This window comes from Myotis brandtii, unplaced genomic scaffold (genome assembly GCF_000412655.1).
Source record: "Myotis brandtii unplaced genomic scaffold, ASM41265v1 scaffold328, whole genome shotgun sequence".
NCBI classification, from domain to species: Eukaryota; Metazoa; Chordata; class Mammalia; order Chiroptera; family Vespertilionidae; genus Myotis; species Myotis brandtii.
In genome coordinates, this window is record NW_005362626.1 from 740,160 (window position 1) to 757,488 (window position 17,329).

The window sequence follows — 17,329 nt, forward strand, 5'->3', positions numbered from 1 at the left end:
CACCAGGGGGCAGCTCCTGCATTGAGCGTCTGCCCCCTGGTGGTCAGTGTGTGTTATAGTGACCAGTCATTCCCAGTTGTTCTGCTGTTAGGATCAATTTGCATATTACCCTTTTATTATATAGGATAGAGGCCTGGTGCACGGGTGGGGGCCGGCTGATTTGCCCTGAAGGGTGTCCCGGATCAGGGTGGGGGTCCCCCCTGGGGTGCCTGGCCAGCCTAGGTGAGGGGCTGATGGCTGTTTGCAGTCTGGTCACACCCCCTTCAGGGTGGGGGTCCCCACTGGGGTGCCTGGCCAGCCTGGGTGAGGGGCTGATGGCTGTTTGCAGGCTGGTCAAGCCCCCCAGTGGGGACCCTCACCCCATGGGGGTGTGGCCAGCTTGGGTGAGGGGCTGAAGGCTGTTTGCAGGCTGGCCACAGCCCCTTTGGGGGGGGGAGCCCGCTGGGGTGCCTGGCCATCCTGGGTGAGGGGCTGATGGCCGTTTGCAGGCTAGCCACAGCCCCTTCAGGGTAGGGGGGTTCCCGCTAAGGTGCCTGGTTAGCCTGGGTGAGGGGCTAATGGCTGTTTGCAGGCTAGTCACAGCCTCTTCAGGGTGAATGGGGAGGGTCCCGCTAAGGTGCCTGGCCAGCCTGGGTGAGGGGCTGATGGCCGTTTTCAGGCTGGCCACGGCCGTGGGCTGGAAGCAGGTATCTGGGATTTATTTAACATCTATAATTGAAACTTTGTAGCCTTAAGCAGAGCCCAGGTCGGGTTGCCCCTGGCAACCGAGGCTCCCAGCCCCTCCTTGAGCAGAGGCCAGGCCGGCTGGAAGCAGGTATCTGGGATTTATTTATCTTCTATAATTGAAACTTTGTACCCTGAGCGGAGCTCAGGGCCGGCCAGGGCAGCAGGAAGCTTGGCTTCCTCCATCGCCGGGGAACAACGCAAGGCTCCTGCTCGCTCCAGTTCCGTGGCTGCAGCCATCTTTGTGACAGACGGAAGGTGTGAGGAGTGATGGTTAATTTTCTTATTACTCTTTTATTAGATAGGATAACTTTAGGTGTGTGAATTAGCTTAAAAAAACAAAAACAAAACACCATCTAATAACAAGGTAGAAGAGATGGCAACAGAAAAGCAGTGTGCCTTACATGATTTGCCATGTAAATTGCCTTTGACTCCAAGGCCAAGGAGACATCACAGATTCCAAGGACCAAGTAGATGTTGTGAACAGATATTAGGGGCTAGTAGATATAATTAAATGTAGCCATGTTGGAGCCATCTTGAAAATATTTCACCCAACAGCATGATGTGACATGGTGTTACCTCAATCAACAGTTCGAGGTTGTGCAATGTTACCTGGAACTGAAGATCAATGGGGTAAAGGTGCAAAGGCAGTTTTCTTCATCGAAAACATTTCTTTTCCTACCTGTGGGAGGATCATACTTCCTGCCCCAGCTTTTCCATGTGACTCTCTTTGCTAATGGAATTTGAGCAGAAGTGGTGTGTTATGTTTCTCAATTAAAACTTTGAGTTATCTTGTGTTCCTTCTGTAATGGCAGCAACAGGTCCCAGATTAGGGCTGTCTCTTCCTTATGAGTTCCTGAATGAAGATGCTGGGAGAAACTCTGAGGCTAATCAGCAGAGGGCATGCAATGTACTAGTAAACTAGATATAAACCACTACGTTATGGGATTGCTTGTGGCCATTGCACAACCTAGCAAAATATGACAGATATGGTAACCCACAAAGGGCATCAGTGGGTGAATAGCATGGACATTTTCTGTGCAGGCCTCTAAGGAAACCATAAGTATATGCCACAAAAAAGAATGTGAATTTGGGTGCTTGCCTATAAGAGTCACCTACAACTACCTATGAAGAAGATAAACATATAAAACTTTTTATTCTTTTTCCCTTCTACTTCATGGAAAAAAATGGATATCTAGAGGCAGAAGAATGGGTCAGAAACAAAGAAGAAAACATTTGGAAAAAGTAAAAAAGCAAAGATCATACCTGGCTGCTCTCCTCGGCAGCATGGTTCAGGCCTGAACTTGGCAGGCAGGAAGGTACTTTTATTTGGATGTGAGATGAGAATTCACATTTAAAGTGGATGGAACTACATTTTGTAATAGAAAAATGAGTCTCAGTGACCAAAATGAGACTCCTCGTATTACATACAAACCTAAGAAGCCAAGGGGTCTCATCAAAATATCACTAATCAATGTGGAATGAAGCTCTAGACAGAGGCTGGGAAAATTATTAATTGTTCCCCACAGTTTATTACTCAATAAATGTTATAGTTATGCAGTTTGGCAGTGACAGATTTGGAACCAGAATTCAGGAACCCTAACTCCAATTCCTATACTACTTTGAACATCTATTTTTTAAAGGATATTGCCTGTGGGAATTATATTAATCAAATAACACAGACAGATTCCGTGATGTATTATTTGACAGGCCATAATGTGAAGCACTGTCATGGGCAAGATTGCAGCACATCTGTCTTAGAATTGATACCCCGAATAGAAGAACTGGTATGCATTATTACTTTAGGGAGCCAAAGTGTACAATCACCGGCAGAGAGGTCTCTATAGTAATTGCCAACAGCTTTTACTTAAAATTGTGTTTACAATTAGTTCCTCACCTGAATCTAAAAAGGATTTCACGTGTTTTCCTTAGTGTTAACCTTTTCAGGCACACCAATCTTTATAGACCGGCTACTGTATGTGTAGTACCCTTCCAGATGCAGGGGATACAAATATTCCTGTCCTGAAAGAAATGCTAAGAATAAACAAGTTCATATTTAAGATTACAAGCCACAGAGAAACAGAAAATGGCAACAAACTTTAGATCTCCCAATAAAGTGGATCTTTGAACTCTCACACATAAAATTGTAATAATGCTTTCACCTATTTATACTCCACAGTGAGTGTTTTGAAGTTATTTTGGTTGGTATGAACCAATCAGAACATACTCTGCAAACCTCTGATCACTGCTTATTATAGCTAATAAGATTTTAGATTAGTGGAATATATGATAGGGAGCTTACAGTTTTAGGTAAAATAAATAATTTGTGGTGCATTGGTGTCCTTTGTGTGATGCAAGGGTAGAGTACATTTATTCTTAAAGTTTGTTGTGATTGGACTTTATTACTAGAATAGAAAGACCACTTTACCAGAAGGCAGACAATCTGGGTTCCAATCTTTCTCCACCAAAAAGCTGCATGAGCTTGGACAAGTTATTTACACTATTTAGGCCTTAGCCATCTAACCTAAAAATTAGGATTTTAACTAGATAACCAGTGTTTTCCTTTCTGACTTAAAATTCCAGGATCTACTGAACAATGAGTGGAATATTAAAATTCAATGCAATCAGTTGAGATATTCCATGCAGAAAAATTTGGCAAGTGGAATTATAGTTATATTGAAATTCTTTCTAAGAAAAAAATATCATTACCTATGTCCAGAATTGTGTCTATTAACTGTTACACTTATACTTTCTAAAGCAAATATTTGCTAAACAAATAATAAATGCAATGCTGTATCTCACTCTTTTTCCATTTGATAATATTTCTTCTATGGTAATGCACTTCTAGCCAAGAACATTGTGCGGTTATTGAATCTCACTTTAAACTTCAACTATTGCCCTCTGCTGAGAAGTACATTTTGATATCAGAATTTAAACCAAAGTTCTGATAAAACCATTTTACTTTATTCCTTTGCCTAATGATTTTCTGCATTGAATGTTATAAAAAGTTTATGAATCCTGGCCAACAGGACCTTAAAAAAATGTTTATAACAAGTTATTTTCCTTGCTTGTAAATGAATTTTAACTTTGAATAAATTATATAATCTGATGAAAATAAAATAACAAAGCATTTAACATTTTAACTATTAAAGTTGAATAACTAAAAATGAATGCATAGAGCCAGGCCGGCATGGCTCAATGGTTGAGTGTTGACCTATCAATCAGGAAGTCACAGTTTGATTCCCGGTCAGTCCACATGCCCCGGTTTCATGCCCCGCCCCTAGTGTGGGGTGTGCAGGAGGCAGTCAATCCTCTCTTATCATTGATGTTTCTATCTCTCTCTTCCTCTCCCTTCCTCTCTGAAATCAATAAAAATATATTTAAAAATTTAAAGAAATGAATGCATAGACTAGAGTATCTATCTACATACCTGGATGAGAAGAGAAAGTATCTTAATGAGTAGAGGGTTAAAGAAATTCTTTGCTCATTTATCTATTCAGAATGTTTGCTTAGCTTTCACTGTGCCAGATGAACATGTCAGAATATCTTTCCTTTAAGAATTCAGTGTATGGGGAATGAGTGCACGGGCAGGGAGAGTCGATGAAGGTTGAACAGTACCCTGGTAAACACCACAACAGGACAGGGGAGAAATATCCAAGGGAACGAGGACAATAGAAATCTAACTCTGCTGGAAGTAATTCACGGAGAATGAGACATAGACATGCCATAATGGATAGCTTGAAATTACCCAGTAAATGATGATGGAAACGCATCAGACAGAAGGTAACTAAACACAAAAACACCTAAGAGCACATTACAATGGAAGAAATGAAATGTAGTAAATGGGAAAGCAATAATAAACAGAAATAAAGGGATAAATGCAGCCAAGATCAGATTAGGTTCTATATAGTATTATGATAAGACATTTGTGTTCGATACCATAGACCAGTGGTCGGCAAACTGTGGCTCGCGAGCCACATGTGGCTCTTTGGCCCCTTGATTGTGGCTCTTCCACAAAATACCGACTTCTGCGTATGGGCCACGAAGTTTCAATCGCACTATACGTGCACGCCCGCATGTGATATTTTGTGGAAGAGCCACACTCAAGGGGCCAAAGAACCGCATGTGGCTTGCGAGCTGTGGTTTGCTGACCACGGCCATAGACAATGGGCATCATTCAACAATTTGAAGATCTAGAGAGTATAGAAATATTATATGATTATTGTATTATTTTTCCAGAGCTGCCCTTACAAATGACCATGAACTGGATGGGATTAAACAACAGAAATTTATTGTCTCACAGTTCCAGAGGCTAGAAATCTGAGATGGGGCTGTTGGCAGAGCTGGTTCCTTCTGAGGCCTGTGAAGGACAAGCTGTTCCATGTCTCCCCCTAGTTTCTGGGATTTGCTAGCCCTTGTTGGCATGCGTAGGCTGTGGATGTGTCATTGCCACTGCTGCCTTCTTGTTTGTGTGGTGTTCTGATTGTGTGCACTTCTGATCATTTATATATTCTGTTTTCTAACCATCCAACATAAGCATTGAAGACTTTTTTGTGCTCAGTCAATGAAAGCAACTGCTCTTTAAAGTAGGCTTGTTGGAGGAATAGATGTAATATTTCTTTGTAAAGTAAGCGGAATAGAGAAGCCATAGTAGAATTTGGTAATATGGGGATAAAGTATTTATGAATTTCTACATTAAGGAAACATTTTGGGGGGATATATGACTGATTTACAACATTCCCAAGCTCAGTGATTGCTCCTGTAAATCTTTTTTTTTAATCCTCACCCGAGGATATTTTTCCATTCATTTTTACAGAGAGTGGGAGGGAGAGGGGAAAACAGAGAGAAATATTGATGTGAGAAAAACACATCAATTGACACCGTTGAACAGATACCTTTAGCAGTGGACATCCTTACCAACACCTTACCAAGTCATTCAGAGTAACAGAAATAATAGGTACATGTGCTGAGTGTTAACTAAATGCTTTGTGTTCATTATTTGATGTAATCCTTAACCCTGTGACATGGACAAGATCGTCCCCATTTGGCAGATGAGGAAATTGAAGCTTAGTGAGGTCATATAATGAGCCCAAGATCCCACAGCTACTAAATGATGGAACTGGGAGTAATCTTCATGTGCAGAAATGCTTATGACGCATCTAATAAATTTTAAGATTTTGAGCGGAGCCAGTTTTAAGATACTGCGTGAAGGAGTGGGGGCCATGAATTACCAGTGGAATAGACAGAGCTCATGTGCCCCAAATAATTCTTCTTCTCTTTAGGCCATGGAGGACCTGGTGACTGCAGGTTTAGTTAAAGCCATTGGGGTATCTAACTTTAATTACAAGCAGCTAGAGAGACTTTTTAATAAACCCAACCTCAGGTTCAAGACATTGACTAACCTGTGAGCTTTAGACGGCTAAGTGGCTTGAAAAGATGGACTCGGCTTTTCAGCTGTTACCTCCACGTGGCTGCACTGGAAACAAAGTGGGTGGAGCATGAAGTAGTCATTTTCTCCTGTGTCTGTCAAAAATTATGACTACGAGCCCAGCTGGTGTGGCTTAGTGGTGATTGACCTATGAACTAAGAGGTCACGGTTTTATTCCCTGTCAGGGCATATGCCCAGGTTGTGGGCTTGGTCCCCAGTTTGGGGCATGCAGGAAGTAGTCTATCAATGATTCCTTCTCATCATTGATGTTTCTATCTCCTGCACAAGCCCAGACCAGAGCCCGGGCTGGGGAGGATTCTACAACGGAGGTACATGCCCTTGACCAGAATGGAGCCTGGGACCTTTCGGTCTGCAGACCAATGCTCTATCCACTGAGCAAAACCAGGGCTAAATCTTTTACATGTTGCTGAGGAGACATCAGTACCAAGAAAAAGTAACAGGACAAAGGAAAAGTAACTGATTAGAAGTGGAAGTTTCTCACACAAAGATTTATAACAAAAGAGAGGAAACCAGGGAGAGATGGACTATTACCTTTTCATTATTTTTTTGGTAAGAACACCTTTTCCTTCAATTTGAGACTTACTGAAAAAGTGATTACAAACAAACACAGGCTTATACGTCCATCCACAGCCTTACACTCATTCTTCATGCTTGTACACAAACGTACCCACAGATAAACTTTCACAGAATCAGGAGTATTCATATACATGCTGAAATTCACATATGTTAAATTAAACACAAAAGAGAACGCTTATGTAGCTTAATGCATGGGGGAGGATAGAACAGAGGCCACAAGGCTAAGAACTTGGAGATTTGACTTGGGGTGAAGGTAAAAGATTCAATTTTCCACTCAATGAAACAACTAAAGTATTGATATGGTCACATTGGGGTGTGAGGAACAAAGAATCTTAAACATCTTCCTTCCTCTTGAAGCAGTGATGATGACGACGTCTTCTCACTCGGTTCCACCATCTGCCATTGAGGGATTGGACTGAGCAGCAGACACTGCAGGGTGGCTGTCTATCAATGATTCCCTCTCATCATTGATGTTTCTATCTCTCTCTTCCCCTCTGAAATCAATAAAAATATATATACTAAAAAAGATTACAAAATTATATAAGAAAGATTATAAATGGTCTCATAAAAGTTAAGTACAGTGCTTGAAAACTAGTTATGAGAGACAATTTTGCTTCAGAGTTCTTTGGAGTTTAGATGTGTGGACAAGGTACTCTTAAGCTGTTGTAGTTAAACTTGTGTAGCATTTAAGTGTATCAGGTACCCTACATACATTCGTTTTTAAAATTCCCACAGCAATGTTATGAGAGGGATGCTATGATTGTTCCCATTTTACAGATAGAAAGACTGAGTTGAAGAGAAGTCATGTAACTTAGCCAGAGTCATCCAGCCAGTGACCGTGTTGGGATCTGAACACTCATGGTACAGTATCAAACTCTGATTTAACCAGCATGCTGTACTGTTCCCCCAGATAAAAATACAAACATATACAGAACAAAGCTAAACCATGAAACAGACAGGTTAGAATCTATTTTCTTTTTTTAAAATATTTTCTCTAATATATGGTCAACTTTCACATATAATCTAATCAATTATATTATAATACCTCAAAAATTGAATTTGTAGTTGGGCAAATGTTTATAAAGAATCTTCAGTTCTAGAAATAAAATAAGTATAGAAAGGAGGGAAAAGGAGAGGGACACAGAAAGAAAAAGAGGAAGGAAGGAAGAAAGGAAGGAAGGAAGGAAGGAAGGAAGGAAGGAAGGAAGGAAGGAAGGAAGGAAGGGAGGAAGGAAAAAAGGTAAGGAGGAAGTAAAGAAAGAGAAAAGAAATAAAAGAGAGAAAGAACGCATAATTCATGCATCAAACTTGAGATGTGAATATACAGAAGCAAAATGTATATATTCAACCAATATATATAACAATCAAAATTTGCAAGTAAGATTTTAAATTGGGGAATATAGAGTAGTATTCAGCTTAAGTAAAACTAATAAAAGACAGCCTTTGGGAAGATGGGGTTTACGCCAAGATTTAAGTGATGAGAATAGAGTAGCAGAGTGCAGGCTTGTAGGAAAGCATGGAAGTGGCAAGGAGGGCCTCCCTCCTCCCCATCTCTTCCCCCTCTCTTCCCCCTCTCCTCCCCCTCCCTCTCCTCCCCCTCTCCTCCCTGTAAAGTAAGCGGAATAGAGAAGCCATAGTAGAATTTGGTAATATGGGGATAAAGTATTTATGAATTTCTACATTAAGGAAACATTTTGGGGGGATATATGACTGATTTACAACATTCCCAAGCTCAGTGATTGCTCCTGTAAATCTTTTTTTTTAATCCTCACCCGAGGATATTTTTCCATTCATTTTTACAGAGAGTGGGAGGGAGAGGGGAAAACAGAGAGAAATATTGATGTGAGAAAAACACATCAATTGGTTGTCTCCTGCACAAGCCCAGACCAGAGCCCGGGCTGGGGAGGAGTCTACAACGGAGGTACGTGCCCTTGACCCAGAATGGAGCTGGGACCTTTCGGTCTGCAGACCAATGCTCTATCCACTGAGCAAAACCAGGGCTAAATCTTTTACATGTTGCTGAGGAGACATCAGTACCAAGAAAAAGTAACAGGACAAAGGAAAAGTAACTGATTAGAAGTGGAAGTTTCTCACACAAAGATTTATAACAAAAGAGAGGAAACCAGGGAGAGATGGACTATTACCTTTTCATTATTTTTTTGGTAAGAACACCTTTTCCTTCAATTTGAGACTTACTGAAAAAGTGATTACAAACAAACACAGGCTTATACGTCCATCCACAGCCTTACACTCATTCTTCATGCTTGTACACAAACGTACCCACAGATAAACTTTCACAGAATCAGGAGTATTCATATACATGCTGAAATTCACATATGTTAAATTAAACACAAAAGAGAACGCTTATGTAGCTTAATGCATGGGGGAGGATAGAACAGAGGCCACAAGGCTAAGAACTTGGAGATTTGACTTGGGGTGAAGGTAAAAGATTCAATTTTCCACTCAATGAAACAACTAAAGTATTGATATGGTCACATTGGGGTGTGAGGAACAAAGAATCTTAAACATCTTCCTTCCTCTTGAAGCAGTGATGATGACGACGTCTTCTCACTCGGTTCCACCATCTGCCATTGAGGGATTGGACTGAGCAGCAGACACTGCAGGGTGGCTGGCTTAATGCCCATTACAAGCCAATTATTTCTCACTGCCTCTGCTTTATAATTTGTAATAAATGTAACTTGATTTCCTGATCTTCCTTGCAGCTAACAGTGAGCTTATAATGTAGTTCAGACTAATAAAAATAAGTGGACATCTGCTGGGGTGGCCTCTTCCCTTGGGGCACTGATGCTATTATGAGACTGCCCTTATGGGACTACTGTACTGACCCGGCACTTCCAATCCCTGGACTTCTTACCCTAGCATAAGATTAAACTCAGCACCAAGGCTCTGCAGTACAGTCTGTCACTCATCTCTAAATACAACTTCTAACTGACATAGGATGATAGGAGAAGCACAACATGGAAGAGAAAAGAGAAGAGAGACACAATGGGTGGAAAGCTAAGAAGGGTCCTCTGGAGTGACATGCATGCAGAAATAGAAATAATCACTCACTTCAAACACAAGCATCGGGTGAGCATACAAAGAGCAAGTTCATAATTTGAATTTATATTATATCAGGGCAGAAATATAGAGGAATTTATAATAATATGTAACATTTTACCCAAAATTTTGGGGGTTAGCTGTCTTTCAGATATAGGGTTGGTTGTTGTTGTTTTTTTTTTAGTTTACAAAGGTAATATTTTTTAATCTATTGAATTTAATATTGCATTCTTCTGTAGGGTCTGAATCAAATACATTAATTTTTCTTCATAGTAATGTAAATTGAGTTGCACTAAGAAAGATTACAAGCCTGGCTGATGTGGCTCAGTGGTTGAGCATCAACATATAAACCAAGAGGTCAGGGTTCGATTCCTGGTCAGGGCATATGCCCAGGTTGTGGGCTTGGTCCCCAGTTTGGGGCATGCAGGAAGTAGTCTATCAATGATTCCTTCTCATCATTGATGTTTCTATCTCTCTCTTCCTCTCTGAAATCAATAAAAATATATATACTAAAAAAGATTACAAAATTATATAAGAAAGATTATAAATGGTCTCATAAAAGTTAAGTACAGTGCTTGAAAACTAGTTATGAGAGACAATTTTGCTTCAGAGTTCTTTGGAGTTTAGATGTGTGGACAAGGTACTCTTAAGCTGTTGTAGTTAAACTTGTGTAGCATTTAAGTGTATCAGGTACCCTACATACATTCATTTTTAAAATTCCCACAGCAATGTTATGAGAGGGATGCTATGATTGTTCCCATTTTACAGATAGAAAGACTGAGTTGAAGAGAAGTCATGTAACTTAGCCAGAGTCATCCAGCCAGTGACCGTGTTGGGATCTGAACACTCATGGTACAGTATCAAACTCTGAAACTCTGATCATGCTGTACTGTTCCCCCAGATAAAAATACAAACATATACAGAACAAAGCTAAACCATGAAACAGACAGACAGACAGGTATTTTCTTTTTTTAAAATATTTTCTCTAATATATGGTCAACTTTCACATATAATCTAATCAATTATATTATAATACCTCAAAAATTGAATTTGTAGTTGGGCAAATGTTTATAAAGAATCTTCAGTTCTAGAAATAAAATAAGTATAGAAAGGAGGGAAAAGGAGAGGGACACAGAAAGAAAAAGAGGAAGGAAGGAAGAAAGGAAGGAAGGAAGGAAGGAAGGAAGGAAGGAAGGAAGGAAGGAAGGAAGGAAGGGAGGAAGGAAAAAAGGTAAGGAGGAAGTAAAGAAAGAGAAAAGAAATAAAAGAGAGAAAGAACGCATAATTCATGCATCAAACTTGAGATGTGAATATACAGAAGCAAAATGTATATATTCAACCAATATATATAACAATCAAAATTTGCAAGTAAGATTTTAAATTGGGGAATATAGAGTAGTATTCAGCTTAAGTAAAACTAATAAAAGACAGCCTTTGGGAAGATGGGGTTTACGCCAAGATTTAAGTGATGAGAATAGAGTAGCAGAGTGCAGGCTTGTAGGAAAGCATGGAAGTGGCAAGGAGGGCCTCCCTCCTCCCCATCTCTTCCCCCTCTCTTCCCCCTCTCCTCCCCCTCCCTCTCCTCCCCCTCTCCTCCCCCTTGACCTGAATGGAACCTGGGACCCTTCAGTCTGAAGGCCGACGCTCTATCCACTTAGCCAAACCAGCTAAGGCTGTTCTCCTCTCTTCTTTTTCCCTAGAAGAAGGAAAGGAGAAAGGCAGAGGGTTTTGGATCTGTATCAAAAGCAGCGAAAAAGAACTCTACTTGGACACAGAGCAGTCCACGTAAGACCCCAGAGGCTTGAAATAGTGTACAAGTTGGGGAATTATGATGTGTTCCAAGGATGGAAGTATTGGTTTGGGGCGAAGATCTAAATTATTGTGATAGGGCAAAGTTCACTCTTACATCTTTTTTTTTTTTTCCTGGTAGATTCAACTGAGACCAGTGTTTGAGGTTAAAGCACTCATATTGGCCTCTTGTTGATCACTGAGAGAGAAAGAATTCTAGGGGGCCCCTGTAGTTAAATTGTGAAATCCTTACATGAGGAGAGAGAAAAGGAGAATATGTCATTTTTTTCCATATCTCTAATATTCAGAAATATTCCCCTGAGAAAATTGGGGAGAAGAGACAGGGAATAAGGTTATGTGTGCCTGGCTCCTGAGAAGCCTTCTCAGACTCTGAAGGAATCACAGGAGAACTCCCTGTGGACTAGAAGGCATCTGCTCAGCCTCGGTCTTGAAGAAAGTCTTGGCTTAACAGTCCTTTTCCAGAGAGCGGGTTGCCTAACTTAGTGAAGAAGTTGCACCATGGGTATGTTTTCCATCCCATTCCTCTGACCTCATCCTCTTAGATTTCTTCTCCGCAAAGCGAATTGAACGTTGTATCTCAGACTCAGGCTCACAAACCTCTCGGATGAGTTGTCACACCTGTATCCTACTCTCACCTCACCCAGCATAGCCACGTGCACATGTTTATCTAGATGAAAAGATGGTGAGAACATCAAGAGAGCATATTGGGAGAGCTATGGGTATATTGACTGCTTATTATCTCATCCTAATCTCTGATTTATTATTGCAGTTCTTCCAGAGCAGACCACAGAAGACCCCGGAGGCTTGAAATAGTGTACAAGTTGGGGAATTGGGATGTGTTCCAACCGTAAAGTGAAAGAGAGGATGGAAGGAGATGAGGTTGGACAAAGGGGTCCCAGGCTGTCCTCACGTGGAAGTCATATAAACAGTGCAATGCCCCCTCCCCTAAGGTACTCCTTCTACATGGAGTCTCTCACTGATGGTCAAAGACAAACAACAGGGTAGATGGATGGTAGAGGGTTCAGTGGGAATGGGTAGCAATCAGAGAAACAAAACCTTAAAAGAATGGTTCTTTCTCTTGTTCTTTTCCCTTTTACTTTTTGGAATGACCCACCTGTTGCAACTCCAGTGTGACTGGTTGAATTAGAAGGAACTGGGATCTTCTCTCACCTGTAAGAATGAGCTTCCCTTCTGAAATGCCAATCTACTAAGACTTTATGAGACACTGGCAGTGGGGTGGGAGGGAGAAGACTGCTTAGACCTGCTAGTAGGGGAGGGAAATCATGTTGAGAGGGAGGAGAGGGAGGAGAGGGAGGAGAGGGAGGAGAGGGAGGAGAGGGAGGAGAGGGAGGAGAGGGAGGAGAGGGAGGAGAGGGAGGAGAGGGAGGAGAGGGAGGAGAGGGAGGAGAGGGAGGAGAGGGAGGAGAGGGAGGAGAGGGAGGAGAGGGAGGAGAGGGAGGAGAGGGAGGAGAGGGAGGAGAGGGAGGAGAGGGAGGAGAGGGAGGAGAGGGAGGAGAGGGAGGAGAGGGAGGAGAGGGAGGAGAGGGAGGAGAGGGAGGAGAGGGAGGAGAGGGAGGAGAGGGAGGAGAGGGAGGAGAGGGAGGAGAGGGAGGAGAGGGAGGAGAGGGAGGAGAGGGAGGAGAGGGAGGAGAGGGAGGAGAGGGAGGAGAGGGAGGAGAGGGAGGAGAGGGAGGAGAGGGAGGAGAGGGAGGAGAGGGAGGAGAGGGAGGAGAGGGAGGAGAGGGAGGAGAGGGAGGAGAGGGAGGAGAGGGAGGAGAGGGAGGAGAGGGAGGAGAGGGAGGAGAGGGAGGAGAGGGAGGAGAGGGAGGAGAGGGAGGAGAGGGAGGAGAGGGAGGAGAGGGAGGAGAGGGAGGAGAGGGAGGAGAGGGAGGAGAGGGAGGAGAGGGAGGAGAGGGAGGAGAGGGAGGAGAGGGAGGAGAGGGAGGAGAGGGAGGAGAGGGAGGAGAGGGAGGAGAGGGAGGAGAGGGAGGAGAGGGAGGAGAGGGAGGAGAGGGAGGAGAGGGAGGAGAGGGAGGAGAGGGAGGAGAGGGAGGAGAGGGAGGAGAGGGAGGAGAGGGAGGAGAGGGAGGAGAGGGAGGAGAGGGAGGAGAGGGAGGAGAGGGAGGAGAGGGAGGAGAGGGAGGAGAGGGAGGAGAGGGAGGAGAGGGAGGAGAGGGAGGAGAGGGAGGAGAGGGAGGAGAGGGAGGAGAGGGAGGAGAGGGAGGAGAGGTAACCCCCTTTCCCGTCCCACAAACCTGATAGAAGTTGAGAACATTATTATGCAAGAAAAACAGATGTAGAGTCAATAAAAGAAAAAATATCCTGCAGCCTGAGTTGTCCAGTATCATTAGATAAGGAAGAAATTAATTCCTGAGATATTTAGATTACTCCATACTATGATGCTTCATATATTTTTTAATAGAAAAAGCAGAAAAAGGTATAGGAATCCTAAGAATGGGTAGACATCTATAGAAAATCTTTGTTTTAATCCTCAAGATTTCAAAACTTACAGAGAATTTCACAAGCATGTCTCAGCAGATGTAGAGATTGACAGTGAAAAGGGGCGGGGGGGAGACCCATCAGGAGAAATTATCTTAAAGGTATAAGAATTTAGAAGGGCTTCCCTAGCACTGGGATGAGAAGGCTTCTTTTATTCAGAGTTGCCATGTAAAGAACAATAGGTTTCGCTGATTAAAATTTTTAAGCATGAAAAAGATGCTGACACAATTTTTTCTCATTATTTTAGTTTTTAAGTCTCAAAACCAAACCACTATAACTCAAAGCCAGCTTAAGTTTTCAAATTAACATTTGCTACCAATTAGTTCATAATGAGTATTTGTCTGAAATGTTTAATGGCCATAAAAAAGCTTTTAAAATTGAAAAACTTTTATGTTGGGGACTTATGTTACCCTGCCTAACTTATTAGTGCTGCAAGTTTGATCACCCAAAGAGTTCATAAGGTTTTAAGCAGGAGGCTTGGCTCTCAAACAGGCTGGTGGATCTCCTGCCCCTCTTTAACGTCTTGCATAGGAAATATTTTAAACAAAGGGGAGATCTCAATTGCTTGTTTTGTACTTAAACCTCACACTAATCCCATTGCCCTCAAAGAAAGTCTGTAGGTGGATTGAGTGTGGGCTGCCCATTCACAGAGCTACTGAGAAAAGGAAATGCCCCTTTATTTCATCTTTAAGTCCAGTTTTCTTAACATTTGGGGTTTTTTGTTTTGTTTTGATTTGATTTTTTGGTCTAATTAGTACCTCAAAGAATCCTTTCTGATTTTACTAGGAATGCTTTTAAGGTTTCACTATTAAATGCAATTTTTAAGTGTTTCTGTTCTTAGTTGATTAAGATTTCTTTCAGTTATTTTTAAAATCCTAAATGAGTAATCTTATTGAATGCTATATAACAAACATTAAGAAGGTCATAGGATTTTTCCATTTTAATCCATTCATGTGGTATCTTAGAATAATGGATTTTCTAATTAAGAATCACCCATGCATTATTTGGGAAACCCACTTGGTCATGATTTTTTATTCACATTTTTGAATTCTATTTGCTATTTTATTTAGGATTTTTGCACTTAAGTATAGTTGGTATTTAATTCTTCTTTGAATATCAGGTTTATACACATCTCAAAAATAAATTGAATGGCCTTTCTTATTTTTCTTATCTAAGAATTCAAAATTATTGGCATGAAGTAGGTTGTAGAATTCCCTCATATTTTTTAATCATGTCTTTAAATGTAGTTATGTTCTTTTTCCTTTGTAATATTTATTTTCTCTTTTCCTTTATTTCCACTCTTATTTTTATGCTACTATTTAAATGGAATTTACTGAGTTTTTCTTTTCTAGCCTCTTGCATTTAATGCTGGATCATTATTTTTCTCTTTTCCCCTAATGTATTTATTTAAGGCTACAAATGTCCTTTTAAAATAATTGTTTAGATGCATCCCATGAGTTTTATTTTGTACCATTTCCAGTATTTTACATCTCTAGATAGTTGACAATATCTTTCTTAATTACTTTTGTTGGGAGAGAAAGAAATTTTCCCTCTATCCTCCTAGGTTCTTCCAGCAGGTCTAATAATTACATCAACATGAGACAGATTAGCAAGACAAAAGAACTACATACATACATATAGAAACCCCACATACATGAAAGAATCAGAGACCCCATATACATGAGAAGTTCAGAGAGAGAAGGTTAAGATGAAGTATAGATGTCATTCTGAGCTAAGGATGAAGTAAGGCACCTTGGGGCTTCGGAAGGAAAGGTCATGTGCAGGATGATAAGAGCACATGTTCAATAATAAGAAATTTGCCCTCCCTATCGATAGGTCAGGAAAAGTCATTCCAGTGGTAACGCTTATAATGGGCAAGGCCCCAGTTGAAATTCTTAAGGGAGAGGTACAAGTTTCTCTTGGACTTGCAGGATCTCCGTTGCCTTCAGCTCAAAATACCCCCATGCGGAAGGGGCACATCTTGGGGAGGCCTGTTCTGAACTGCTTCACTTCTTAACCCATATTCATTTAGGATGTTTGTAAGGGAAATATAGTAAGCTTTTTCTTTTAGCTGTATTTTATATATTAACATACCTGCATGATAGTGTATCTCTGGTTTTGTTAAAACCTCCTTTTATTCTGGCATTTTATCAGTTTTTAAAGAATTTAATTTTGGAAAAAATTATTTATTTTTAAGATACAAAATCCCACATACAATTATTAGATTGATATATAAATATATTATTCAATTCTTCTTTGTCGGTCGACCACTCGACCAGTCGCTATGACCAGTCGCGTCTGACCATCAGGGGGCAGACGCTCTGACTGGTAAGTTAGCTTGCTGGGAAGGAAAGGTCATGTGCAGGATGATAAGAGCACATGTTCAATAATAAGAAATTTGCACTCCCTATCGATAGGTCAGGAAAAGTCATTCCAGTGGTAACGCTTATAATGGGCAAGGCCCCAGTTGAAATTCTTAAGGGAGAGGTACAAGTTTCTCTTGGACTTGCAGGATCTCCGTTGCCTTCAGCTCAAAATACCCCCATGCGGAAGGGGCACATCTTGGGGAGGCCTGTTCTGAACTGCTTCACTTCTTAACCCATATTCATTTAGGATGTTTGTAAGGGAAATATAGTAAGCTTTTTCTTTTAGCTGTATTTTATATATTAACATACCTGCATGATAGTGTATCTCTGGTTTTGTTAAAACCTCCTTTTATTCTGGCATTTTATCAGTTTTTAAAGAATTTAATTTTGGAAAAAATTATTTATTTTTAAGATACAAAATCCCACATACAATTATTAGATTGATATATAAATATATTATTCAATTCTTCTTTGTACTTATTTGTTGCTTTTTAACTTATAACGTTCCGAGAAAGATTTAGGGAGATTATTTTTCAAATTATTCTTATAATGCTATTTATTTAATGTATCTATTTTTTACAAGTTTTATTTTTTAATTATACTTTATATTCAGTATTATTTTATACTAGAGGCCTGGTGCACAAAAGTTCGTGCACTCAGGACGGAGGTCCCTCAGCCCGGCCTGTGCCCTCTCACAGTCTGGGACCCCTTGGGGGATGACCACCTGCTGGCTTAGGCCCGCTCCCCGGGGGATTGGGCCTAAGCTGGCAGTCAGACATCCCTCTGGCAGCCCGGGAGCCCTCGGGGGATGTTCACTTACCAGCAGGGAGCAGACCTAAACTGCAGT